At 39.1% G+C, this 13,627-nt stretch overlaps 1 protein-coding gene across 7 annotated transcripts in view; it reads right to left on the bottom strand.

Annotated features, from left to right (window-relative positions):
* The window catches only part of LOC133535523 (plasma membrane calcium-transporting ATPase 1-like), a 255,985-nt gene that overhangs the window by 156,238 nt on the left and 86,120 nt on the right, over nucleotides 1–13,627 (bottom strand). The window lies entirely within an intron of this gene.

The following is a 13,627-nucleotide window of genomic DNA, read 5'->3' as shown; positions in this document are numbered from 1 at the left end:
CACTGCAAAGTCCATGTGAAGTGTATAAACCACTCCAGAGTCTACGTGAAGTGTACAGACCACTGCAGAGTCCATGTGAAGTATATAGACCACTGCAGAGTCCACATGAAGAATATAGACCACTGCAGAGTCCACATGAAGTATATAGACCACTGCGGAGTCCACGTGAAGTATACAGACCACCACAGAGTCCACATGAAGTATACAGACCACCACGGAGTCCACATGAAGTATACAGACCACCACAGAGTCCACATGAAGTATATAGACCACTGCAGAGTCCACATGAAGTATATAGACCACTGCAGAGTCCACATGAAGTATATGGACCACTGCAGAGTCCACATGAAGTATATATAGACTCCGGCAGAGTCCACATGAAGTATATAGACCATTGCAGAGTCCACATGAAGTATATAGACCACTGCAGAGTCCACATGAAGTATACAGACCACCACGGAGTCCACATGAAGTATACAGACCACCACGGAGTCCACATGAAGTATACAGACCACCACAGAGTCCACATGAAGTATACAGACCACCACAGAGTCCACATGAAGTATATAGACCACTGCGGAGTCCACGTGAAGTATATAGACCACTGCAGAGTCCACATGAAGTATACAGACCACTGCAGAGTCCACATGAAGTATACAGACCACTGCAAAGTCCATGTGAAGTATATAGACCACTGCAGAGTCCACATGAAGAATATAGACCACTGCAGAGTCCACATGAAGTATATAGACCACTGCGGAGTCCACGTGAAGTATATAGACCACTGCAGAGTCCACATGAAGTATACAGACCACTGCAGAGTCCACATGAAGTATACAGACCACTGCAAAGTCCATGTGAAGTGTATAAACCACTCCAGAGTCTACGTGAAGTGTACAGACCACTGCAGAGTCCATGTGAAGTATATAGACCACTGCAGAGTCCACATGAAGAATATAGACCACTGCAGAGTCCACATGAAGTATATAGACCACTGCGGAGTCCACGTGAAGTATACAGACCACCACAGAGTCCACATGAAGTATACAGACCACCACGGAGTCCACATGAAGTATACAGACCACCACAGAGTCCACATGAAGTATATAGACCACTGCAGAGTCCACATGAAGTATATAGACCACTGCAGAGTCCACATGAAGTATATGGACCACTGCAGAGTCCACATGAAGTATATATAGACTCCGGCAGAGTCCACATGAAGTATATAGACCATTGCAGAGTCCACATGAAGTATATAGACCACTGCAGAGTCCACATGAAGTATATAGACCACTGCAGAGTCCACATGAAGTATATAGACCACTGCAGAGTCCACATGAAGTATATGGACCTCTGCAGAGTCCACATGAAGTATATATAGACTCCGGCAGAGTCCACATGAAGTATATAGACCACTGCAGAGTCCATGTGAAGTGTATAGACCACTGCAGAGTCCACATGAAGTATATATAGACTCCGGCAGAGTCCACGTGAAGCATATAGTCCACTGCAGAGTCCATGTGAAGTATATAGACCACTGCAGGGTCCACATGAAGTATATAGACCACTGCAGAGTCCACATGAAGTATACAGACCACTGCGGAGTCCACATGAAGTATACAGACCACCACAGAGTCCACATGAAGTATATAGACCACTGCAGGGTCCACATGAAGTATACAGACCACTACGAAGTCCATGTGAAGTGTATAGACCTCTGCAGAGTCCACATGAAGTATATAGACTCCTGCAGAGTCCACATGAAGTATACAGACCACTACAAAGTCCATGTGAAGTGTATAGACCTCTGCAGAGTCCACATGAAGTATATAGACCACTGCAGAGTCTACGTGAAGTATACAGACCACTGCGGAGTCCACATGAAGTATACAGACCACTGCAGAGTCCACGTGAAGTATATAGACCACTACAAAGTCCACATGAAGTGTATAGACCTCTGCAGAGTCCACGTGAAGTATATAGACCACTGCAGGGTCCACATGAAGTATATAGACCACTGCAGAGTCCACATGAAGTATACAGACCACTGCGGAGTCCACATGAAGTATACAGACCACCACAGAGTCCACATGAAGTATATAGACCACTGCAGGGTCCACATGAAGTATACAGACCACTACGAAGTCCATGTGAAGTGTATAGACCTCTGCAGAGTCCACATGAAGTATATAGACTCCTGCAGAGTCCACATGAAGTATACAGACCACTACAAAGTCCATGTGAAGTGTATAGACCTCTGCAGAGTCCACATGAAGTATATAGACCACTGCAGAGTCTACGTGAAGTATACAGACCACTGCGGAGTCCACATGAAGTATACAGACCACTGCAGAGTCCACGTGAAGTATATAGACCACTACAAAGTCCACATGAAGTGTATAGACCTCTGCAGAGTCCACGTGAAGTATACAGACCACTGCAGAGTCCACATGAAGTATATAGACCACTGCAGAGTCCACATGAAGTATATAGACTCCTGCAGAGTCCACATGAAGTATATAGACTCCTGCAGAGTCCACATGAAGTATACAGACCACTGCAGAGTCCACATGAAGTATATAGACCACTGCAGAGTCCACATGAAGTATATAGACTCCTGCAGAGTCCACATGAAGTATATAGACTCCTGCAGAGTCCACATGAAGTATATAGACCACTGCAGAGTCCACATGAAGTATACAGACCACTGCAGAGTCCACATGAAGTATATAGACCACTGCAGAGTCCACATGAAGTATATAGACTCCTGCAGAGTCCACATGAAGTATATAGACTCCTGCAGAGTCCACATGAAGTATATAGACTCCTGCAGAGTCCACGTGAAGTATATAGACTCCTGCAGAGTCCAGGTGAAGTATACAGACCACTGCAAAGTCCATGTGAAGTCTATAGACCACTGCAGAGTCCATGTGAAGTCTATAGACCACTGCAGAGTCACCGGTGACTATCTTCACTATCGTGCATCTCTAATTAATAGATAAACAATACAAACAAGATGCAATCATAACTTTTTCTTGCTAGTGCATCCTGAGTCTGTGTAGCAAAATGATGCAAAAGGTGACTGAATAACACGGATTTAGGAATCGTGGTCATGACCATAATCCGCTGGCCAAACGTGACCACAGGACGCAGAGACACGGTGACTACGCATCATAGAGTCGCATTCCTCCTCATACTCCCATGCTGGCGCCTTTGAAGCCAGGCAACATCTGCACAGCGGGGACACGGCTCATCAGCTAACGAGCTACTATCTTTCCGTCTAATCATGCACACACCCTGACGACAGATACTGATACTTGCCATGGTCTACTGTGTTTGATACTTGGTGGCTCGATGTCCAGCCATGGAGGTCCAACTCGCCACGTTAAGAATAATGTGTTGGTGTTCCCAATGTCACCTTTGCATGACAAATAACCTAATAATGTCCTTCATTAAGTTAACTAGATTCTACAAAACCATTCCTAAGACTGTCTGTTATTAACAAGATTCTCCAAAACCAGTCCTTAGTATGTCCATCATTAACTTAACTAAATTCTACAAAATCAGTCCTTAGAATATCCGTCATTAACTAGATTCTACAAAACCAGTCCTAAGAATGTCTGTCATTGATTTAAATAGATTCTCAAAAAACTGTCCTAAGAATGGCCATCATTAAGTTAACTCAAGTCTTCGAAACCAGTCCTAAGAATGTTCATCATTAAGTTCACTAGATTCTACAAAACCAGTCCTAAGAATATTCATCATAAAGTTAACTAGATTGTACAAAACCAGTCCTGAGAATTTCCATCATTAGGTTAACTAGATTCTATAAAATCAGTCTTAGGACTGTCCATCATTAAGTTAACTAGATTCTACAAAACCAGTCCTAAGAATGTCCTTCATTAAGTTAACTCGATTCTCAAAAAAACGTCTTAAGCAAGTCCATCATTAAGATAATTCAAGTCTACAAAACCAGTCCTATGAATTTTCATCATTAATGTAAGTATATCATACAAAACCAGTCTTGAGACCGTTCATCATTAAGTTAACTAAATTCTACAAAACCAGTCCTAAGAATGTCCTTCATTAAGTTAACTCGATTCTCAAAAACCAGTCTTAACAAGTCCATCGTTAAGTTAACTCAAGTCTACAAAACCAGTCTTAAGAACGTCCTTCATTAAGTTAACTCGATTCTCAAAAAACCGTCTTAAGCAAGTCCATCATTAAGTTAATTCAAGTCTACACAACCAGTCCTATGAATGTTCATCATTAAGGTAAGTAGATCATACAAAACCAGTCTTAAGAATGTCCTTCATTAAGTTAACTCGATTCTCAAAAAACAGTCTTAAGCAAGTCCATCGTTAAGTTAACTCAAGTCTACAAAACCAGTCCTAAGAACGTCCATCATTAAGTTAACTAGATTCCACAAAACCAGTCCTAAGAATGTCCTTCATTAAGTTAACTCGATTCTCAAAAAACAGTCTTAAGCAAGTCCATCGTTAAGTTAACTCAAGTCTACAAAACCAGTCCTATGAATGTTCATCATTAAGGTAAGTAGATCATACAAAACCAGTCTTAAGAATGTCCTTCATTAAGTTAACTCGATTCTCAAAAAAACGTCTTAAGCAAGTCCATCATTAAGTTAACTCAAGTCTACAAAACCAGCCTAAAGAATGTTCATCATTAAGTTAACTAGATTCTACAAAACCAGTCCTAAGAATGTCCTTCATTAAGTTAACTCGATTCTCAAAAAACAGTCTTAAGCAAGTCCATCATTAAATTAACTCAAGTCTACAAAACCAGTCTTAAGAACGTCCATCATTAAGTTAACTAGATTCTACAAAACCAGTCTTAAGAATGTCCATCATTAAGTTAACTAGATGCTACAAAACCAGTCCTAAGAATGTCCATCAGTTGGTTAACTAGATTCAACAGAACCAGTCTTGAGACCGTTCATCAGTAAGTTAACGAGATTCTACAAAACCAGTCTTAAGAATGTCCATCATTAAGTTAACTCGATTCTCAAAAAACAGTCTTAAGCAAGTCCATCGTTAAGTTAACTCAAGTCTACAAAACCAGTCCTATGAATGTTCATCATTAATGTAAGTAGATTATACAAAACCAGTCTTAAGAATATCCATCATTAAGTTAACTAGATGCTACAAAACCAGTCCTAAGAATGTCCATCAGTTGGTTAACTAGATTCAACAGAACCAGTCTTGAGACCGTTCATCAGTAAGTTAACGAGATTCTACAAAACCAGTCTTAAGAATGTCCTTCATTAAGTTAACTCGATTCCCAAAAAACAGTCTTAAGCAAGTCCATCATTAAGTTAACTCAAGTCTACAAAACCAGTCCTATGAATGTTCATCATTAATGTAAGTAGATTATACAAAACCAGTCCTAAGAATGTCCTTCATTAAGTTAACTCGATTCTCAAAAAACAGTCTTAAGCAAGTCCATCGTTAAGTTAACTCAAGTCTACAAAACCAGTCTTAAGAACGTCCATCATTAAGTTACCTAGATTCTACAAAACCAGTCCTAAGAATGTCCATCATTAAGTTAACTCGATTCTCAAAAAACCGTCTTAAGCAAGTCCATCATTAAGTTAACTCAAGTCTACAAAACCAGTCCTATGAATGTTCATCATTAATGTAAGTAGATCATACAAAACCAGTCTTAAGAACATCCATCATTAAGTTAACTAGATTCTACAAAACCAGTCCTAAGAATGTCCTTCATTAAGTTAACTGGATTCTACAAAACCAGTCCTAAGAATGTTCCTCATTAAGTTACCTCGATTCTCAAAAAAACGTCTTAAGCAAGTCCATCATTAAATTAATTCAAGTCTACAAAACCAATCCTAAGAATGTCCTTCATTAAGTTAATTCGATTCTCAAAAAAACGTCTTAAGCAAGTTCATCATTAAGTTAACTCAAGTCTACAAAACCAGTCCTATGAATGGTCATCATTAAGTTAACTTAAGTCTACAAAACCAGTCTTAAGAACGTCCATCATTAAGTTAACTAGATTCTACAAAACCAGTCCTAAGAATGTCCTTCATTAAGTTAACTGGATTCTACAAAACTAATCCTAAGAATGTCCTTCATTAAGTTAATTCGATTCTCCAAAAAACGTCTTAAGCAAGTCCATCATTAAGTTAACTCAAGTCTACAAAACCAGTCCAATGAATGTTCATCATTAATGTAAGTAGATTATACAAAACCAGTCTTAAGAATGTCCATCATTAAGTTAACTAGATTCCACAAAACCAGTCCTAAGAATGTCCTTCATTAAGTTAACTCGATTCTCAAAAAAACGTCTTAAGCAAGTCCATCATTAAGTTAACTCAAGTCTACAAAACCAGTCCTATGAATGTTCATCATTAAGGTAAGTAGATCATACAAAACCAGTCTTAAGAACGTCCACCATTAAGTTAACTAGATTCTACAAAACCAGTCCTAAGAATGTCCTTCATTAAGTTAACTCGATTCTCAAAAAACAGTCTTAAGCAAGTCCATCATTAAGTTAACTCAAGTCTACAAAACCAGTCCTATGAATGTTCATCATTAAGGTAAGTAGATCATACAAAACCAGTCTTAAGAACGTCCACCATTAAGTTAACTAGATTCTACAAAACCAGTCCTAAGAATGTCCTTCATTAAGTTAACTCGATTCTCAAAAAACAGTCTGAAGCAAGTCCATCATTAAGTTAAATCAAGTCTACAAAACCAGTCCTATGAATGTTCATCATTAATGTAAGTAGATTCTACAAAACCAGTCCTAAGAATGTCCTTCATTAAGTTAACTCGATTCTCAAAAAAACGTCTTAAGCAGGTCCATCATTAAGTTAACTCAAGTCTACAAAACCAGTCCTATGAATGTTCATCATTAAGTTAACTAGATTCCACAAAACCAGTCCTAAGAATGTCCTTCATTAAGTTAACTCGATTCTCAAAAAAACGTCTTAAGCAAGTCCATCATTAAGTTAACTCAAGTCTACAAAACCAGTCCTATGAATGTTCATCATTAAGGTAAGTAGATCATACAAAACCAGTCTTAAGAACGTCCACCATTAAGTTAACTAGATTCTACAAAACCAGTCCTAAGAATGTCCTTCATTAAGTTAACTCGATTCTCAAAAAACAGTCTTAAGCAAGTCCATCATTAAGTTAACTCAAGTCTACAAAACCAGTCCTATGAATGTTCATCATTAAGGTAAGTAGATCATACAAAACCAGTCTTAAGAACGTCCACCATTAAGTTAACTAGATTCTACAAAACCAGTCCTAAGAATGTCCTTCATTAAGTTAACTCGATTCTCAAAAAACAGTCTGAAGCAAGTCCATCATTAAGTTAAATCAAGTCTACAAAACCAGTCCTATGAATGTTCATCATTAATGTAAGTAGATTCTACAAAACCAGTCCTAAGAATGTCCTTCATTAAGTTAACTCGATTCTCAAAAAAACGTCTTAAGCAGGTCCATCATTAAGTTAACTCAAGTCTACAAAACCAGTCCTATGAATGTTCATCATTAAGGTAAGTAGATCATACAAAACCAGTCTTAAGAATGTCCTTCATTAAGTTAACTTGATTCTCAAAAAACCGTCTTAAGCAAGTCCATCATTAAGTTAATTCAAGTCTACAAAACCAGTCCTAAGAACGTCCATCATTAAGTTAACTAGATTCCACAAAACCAGTGCTAAGAATGTCCTTCATTAAGTTAACTCGATTCTCAAAAAACAGTCTTAAGCAAGTCCATCGTTAAGTTAACTCAAGTCTACAAAACCAGTCCTATGAGTGTTCATCATTAAGGTAAGTAGATCATACAAAACCAGTCTTAAGAATGTCCTTCATTAAGTTAACTCGATTCTCAAAAAAACGTCTTAAGCAAGTCCATCAAGTTAACTCAAGTCTACAAAACCAGCCTAAAGAATGTTCATCATTAAGTTAACTAGATTCTACAAAACCAGTCCTAAGAATGTCCTTCATTAAGTTAACTCGATTCTCAAAAAACAGTCTTAAGCAAGTCCATCATTAAATTAACTCAAGTCTACAAAACCAGTCTTAAGAACGTCCATCATTAAGTTAACTAGATTCTACAAAACCAGTCTTAAGAAAGTCCATCATTAAGTTAACTAGATTCTACAAAACCAGTCTTAAGAATGTCCATCATTAAGTTAACTAGATTCTACAAAACCAGTCTTAAGAATGTCCATCATTAAGTTAACTAGATGCTACAAAACCAGTCCTAAGAATGTCCATCAGTTGGTTAACTAGATTCAACAGAACCAGTCTTGAGACCGTTCATCAGTAAGTTAACGAGATTCTACAAAACCAGTCTTAAGAATGTCCATCATTAAGTTAACTCGATTCTCAAAAAACAGTCTTAAGCAAGTCCATCGTTAAGTTAACTCAAGTCTACAAAACCAGTCCTATGAATGTTCATCATTAATGTAAGTAGATTATACAAAACCAGTCTTAAGAATATCCATCATTAAGTTAACTAGATTCTACAAAACCAGTCCTAAGAATGTCCTTCATTAAGTTAACTCGATTCTCAAAAAATAGTCTTAACAAGTCCATCGTTAAGTTAACTCAAGTCTACAAAACCAGTCCTAAGAACGTCCATCATTAAGTTAACTAAATTCTACAAAACCAGTCCTAAGAATGTCCTTCATGAAGTTAACTCGATTCTCAAAAAACAGTCTTAAGCAAGTCCATCATTAAGTTAACTCAAGTCTACAAAACCAGTCCTATGAATGTTCATCATTAAGGTAAGTAGATTATACAAAACCAGTCCTAAGAATGTCCTTCATTAAGTTAACTCGATTCTCGAAAAAACAGTCTTAAGCAAGTCCATCATTAAGTTAACTCAAGTCTACAAAACCAGTCCTATGAATGTTCATCATTAAGGTAAGTAGATTCTACAAAACCAGTCCTAAGAATGTCCTTCATTAAGTTAACTCGATTCTCGAAAAAACGTCTTAAGCAAGTCCATCATTAAGTTAACTCAAGTCTACAAAACCAGTCCTATGAATGTTCATCATTAAGGTAAGTAGATTCTACAAAACCAGTCCTAAGAATGTCCTTCATTAAGTTAACTCGATTCTCGAAAAAACGTCTTAAGAACGTCCATCATTAAGTTAACTAGATTCTACAAAACCAGTCCTAAGAATGTCCTTCATTAAGTTAACTCGATTCTCAAAAAAACGTCTTAAGCAAGTCCATCGTTAAGTTAACTCAAGTCTACAAAACCAGTCCTATGAATGTTCATCATTAAGGTAAGTAGATTCTACAAAACCAGTCTTAAGAACGTCCATCATTAAGTTAACTCGATTCTACAAAACCAGTCTTGAGACCGTTCATCATTAAGTTAACTAAATTCTACAAAACCAGTCCTAAGAATGTCCTTCATTAAGTTAACTCGATTCTCAAAAAAACGTCTTAAGCAAGTCCATCGTTAAGTTAACTCAAGTCTACAAAACCAGTCCTATGAATGTTTATCATTAAGGTAAGTAGATTATACAAATCCAGTCTTAAGAACGTCCATCATTAAGTTAACTAGATTCTACAAAACCAGTCTTAATATCCTTCATTAAATTAACTCGATTCTCAAAAAAACGTCTTAAACAAGTCCATCGTTAAATTAACTCAAGTCTACAAAACCAGTCCTATTAATGTTCATCATTAATGTAAGTAGATTCAACAAAACCAGTCTTAAGAACGTCCATCAGTTGATTAACTAGATTCTACAGAACCAGTCTTGAGACCGTCCATCATTAAGTTAACCAGATTCAACAGAACCAGTCCTAAGACTGTCCGTCATTACCTTCCATGGCCAGCATGGCAGGTCATATTTGTGACAGTCTGAGGGGTTTTTCCAGTTTATTGGAAGACCTGACTTGAAATGACAGACTAAGAACCCACGGTAAGAATAATGTGTTTGTGTTCCCAATGTCACTTTTGCATTGCAAACCTATTTTCTCCTGTGAAAACACAATTGAGGCTCTTCCCAGGAGTCGGCGATGTGTATGTGTGTGTGTGTGTGTGTGTGTGTGTGTGTGCGTGCGCCAGGAACGCCATAGAGACGTGGAGAGTGTCTCCGGCATGTTAGATAACAGCGGCCGCCTGCGGCTTCACGATAAGCCGGCTAACACTCGGGGGTGCGGGGTGGGGGGGTGGTGGTGGGGGGGGGGGGGGGGCTCCAAAGTACCTATCCTCCCCTTCACTGATGAGGTGACGTTCTAAACATGACAGCAGACATGCAGTAAGAGTACCGTTACTTTCCAGATGTATTACTCGAGTAAAAGTAAGGAGTAGTCAACCAAATATTAACTTGAGTGTCACGTGGGGGTCGCATTTTAATGCGGGATCGTTCCTCCAACGCAAACATAGACACTCCGGACAACAACTAAAAAGGTAAGAACGATTTAATAACAAAACACTGGTACAAAAACAGACGAAAAGAAACGCGTGGCGAAAGCACAGAAGCTAATGCTAACACTAGCATAGGATCAGGTAACAAGAAATCTAGAATTACCAACGAAACAGTTGCATACCGCAAACAAGGGACCGAGACCGACTGACGGGACAAGGCAGGCTTAAATAAGGAAGTAATGAACAAAAACAGGTGTGCGTCTGGAACCCTCAGCAGGTGAAATTAATATGTTGCCATGGTGACCAAACGGACTCACAAAAAGGTACACAAACAACAAAGGGAGTCCAAACTAACAGAAAATAACTAAACTAAACATGATCCAGACTACGGATCATGACACTTGAGTAAAAGTAAAAAAGTATGTTGTGAAAAAACTACTCAAGTACTGAGTAACTGATGAGTAACCTGATTATTGCAACAAATAATGCACAAAAACATAAAAATAGCAATGAGCAAATTCATAGCCAGGAATATCTCTTAAGCAACTAAAACAATAATACATATTAAATAATAATACATTAAAATAAAAATATTAAGGAAAATTGAGTCACAATAACTTAACAGCACCATAGGCTCAGTAGGCATTGATTGATTTGATTGATTGATTGATACTTTTATTAGTAGATTGCACAGTACAGTACATATTCCCTACAATTGACCACTAAATGGTAACACCCCAATAAGTTTTTCAACATGTTTAAGTCGGGTCATGTGACCGCCTGGCTCTGTTTGATTGGTCCAACGTCACCAGTGACTGCATTTGATTGGTGAAACGCAGGCATGTGTAGATTCTACTTTGAAGCTCTGTCATTAACCAAAACAAACATTAATAGATCGATAAAAAAAGTAGCGAGTAGCGAGCTGAATGGAACAGAGTAAAAGTAGCGTTTCTTCTCTGTAAATATACTCAAGTAAAAGTAAAAGTATGTTGCATAAAAACTACTCGTAAAAGTTACTCAAGTAAATGTAACTGAGTAAATGTAGCGCGTTACTACCCACCTCTGCAGTTACTCAAGTAAATGTAACTGAGTAAATGTAGCGCGTTACTACCCACCTCTGCAGTTACTCAAGTAAATGTAACTGAGTAAATGTAGCGCGTTACTACCCACCTCTGCAGTTACTCAAGTAAATGTAACTGAGTAAATGTAGCGCGTTACTACCCACCTCTGCAGTTACTCAAGTAAATGTAACTGAGTAAATGTAGCGCGTTACTACCCACCTCTGCAGTTACTCAAGTAAATGTAACTGAGTAAATGTAGCGCGTTACTACCCACCTCTGCAGTTACTCAAGTAAATGTAACTGAGTAAATGTAGCGCGTTACTACCCACCTCTGCAGTTACTCAAGTAAATGTAACTGAGTAAATGTAGCGCGTTACTACCCACCTCTGCAGTTACTCAAGTAAATGTAACGGAGTAAATGTAGCGCGTTACTACCCACCTCTGCAGTTACTCAAGTAAATGTAACGGAGTAAATGTAGCGCGTTACTACCCACCTCTGCAGTTACCCAAGTAAATGTAACGGAGTAAATGTAGCGCGTTACTACCCACCTCTGCAGTTACTCAAGTAAATGTAACGGAGTAAATGTAGCGCGTTACTACCCACCTCTGCAGTTACTCAAGTAAATGTAACGGAGTAAATGTAGCGCGTTACTACCCACCTCTGCAGTTACTCAAGTAAATGTAACTGAGTAAATGTAGCGCGTTACTACCCACCTCTGCAGTTACTCAAGTAAATGTAACGGAGTAAATGTAGCGCGTTACTACCCACCTCTGCAGTTACTCAAGTAAATGTAACTGAGTAAATGTAGCGCGTTACTACCCACCTCTGCAGTTACTCAAGTAAATGTAACGGAGTAAATGTAGCGCGTTACTACCCACCTCTGCAGTTACTCAAGTAAATGTAACTGAGTAAATGTAGCGCGTTACTACCCACCTCTGCAGTTACTCAAGTAAATGTAACGGAGTAAATGTAGCGCGTTACTACCCACCTCTGCAGTTACTCAAGTAAATGTAACGGAGTAAATGTAGCGCGTTACTACCCACCTCTGCAGTTACTCAAGTAAATGTAACTGAGTAAATGTAGCGCGTTACTACCCACCTCTGCAGTTACTCAAGTAAATGTAACTGAGTAAATGTAGCGCGTTACTACCCACCTCTGCAGTTACTCAAGTAAATGTAACGGAGTAAATGTAGCGCGTTACTACCCACCTCTGCAGTTACTCAAGTAAATGTAACGGAGTAAATGTAGCGCGTTACTACCCACTTCTGCAGACACCCGACCCAGCCTGATGGCATCATGGTCACCGATGTAGCGTTCAGTGGGACAAAATCGTTTTTTTTTCCCCAGATTTTTTGTCCGTTCTGTGGTTTAACGAAGACCAAAAAGAGGAATGACAGGACGAGAAATAGAAATGATTTAGAGCAGTGGTTCCCAAAGTGGGCGGTACCGCCCCCCTGGGGGCGGTGGAAAGATCTGGGGGGGGCGGTGAGGAAGAAGGGGGCGGTAGGGGGGCGGCAGTCCGAAGTCGAAGTCAGAAGTTCGAACGTTTGTTTGACGATTTGTACACAACACGTGCGGCAGGACGAGTCAGTGGACGACGCATCAGGGTCCGGTTACCACACGCCGCTTTGGCCCAGTCAGATCCGACGGCATAGACTACAAAAGCAAAAGCTCAGGTTTGTAATATTCAGAATTTTATCTTATAATAAAAACCGCATTCTGGCGGTCAACATCATCTTGAGTTCAAGTCAACATGAAATTGGGGACCCGCCAGAACGCGCCGTGTTGTGTTGTGTTGAGCTGGTTAGGGTGGTATTTACCAGTCTATGTTGCTGAAACAGTTAAAACTGCTAAAAAATAAATTGGGTTTTATTTGTGAAGTACACATTTGTGTTTAACCTTTCTCTTTTCAAATTGCAGCATACCAAATATCAAGAAAGAGGTGTTTGTTTCCATATGTGTCTGTGGGGGGAGGGGGGGAGGGCGCTAGGAATTCACTGGGGGGCCAAGGGGGCGGCAGCCTGCAAAAGTTTGGGAACCATTGATTTAGAGCCAGACACTCTGCCATTGACTCAAAGAATGACTAATGCCTTTTGACTCATCCAAGTCTTAGTACAGTCTTCCAAAAGTAAGTATTTATGTTCCCTATAGATCTGTGGTTCTTAACCTTGTTGGAGGTAC

The sequence above is a fragment of the Nerophis ophidion genome, linkage group LG16 (genome assembly GCF_033978795.1).
Source record: "Nerophis ophidion isolate RoL-2023_Sa linkage group LG16, RoL_Noph_v1.0, whole genome shotgun sequence".
NCBI classification, from domain to species: Eukaryota; Metazoa; Chordata; class Actinopteri; order Syngnathiformes; family Syngnathidae; genus Nerophis; species Nerophis ophidion.
This window is presented reverse-complemented; position numbering and strand designations above follow the sequence as displayed.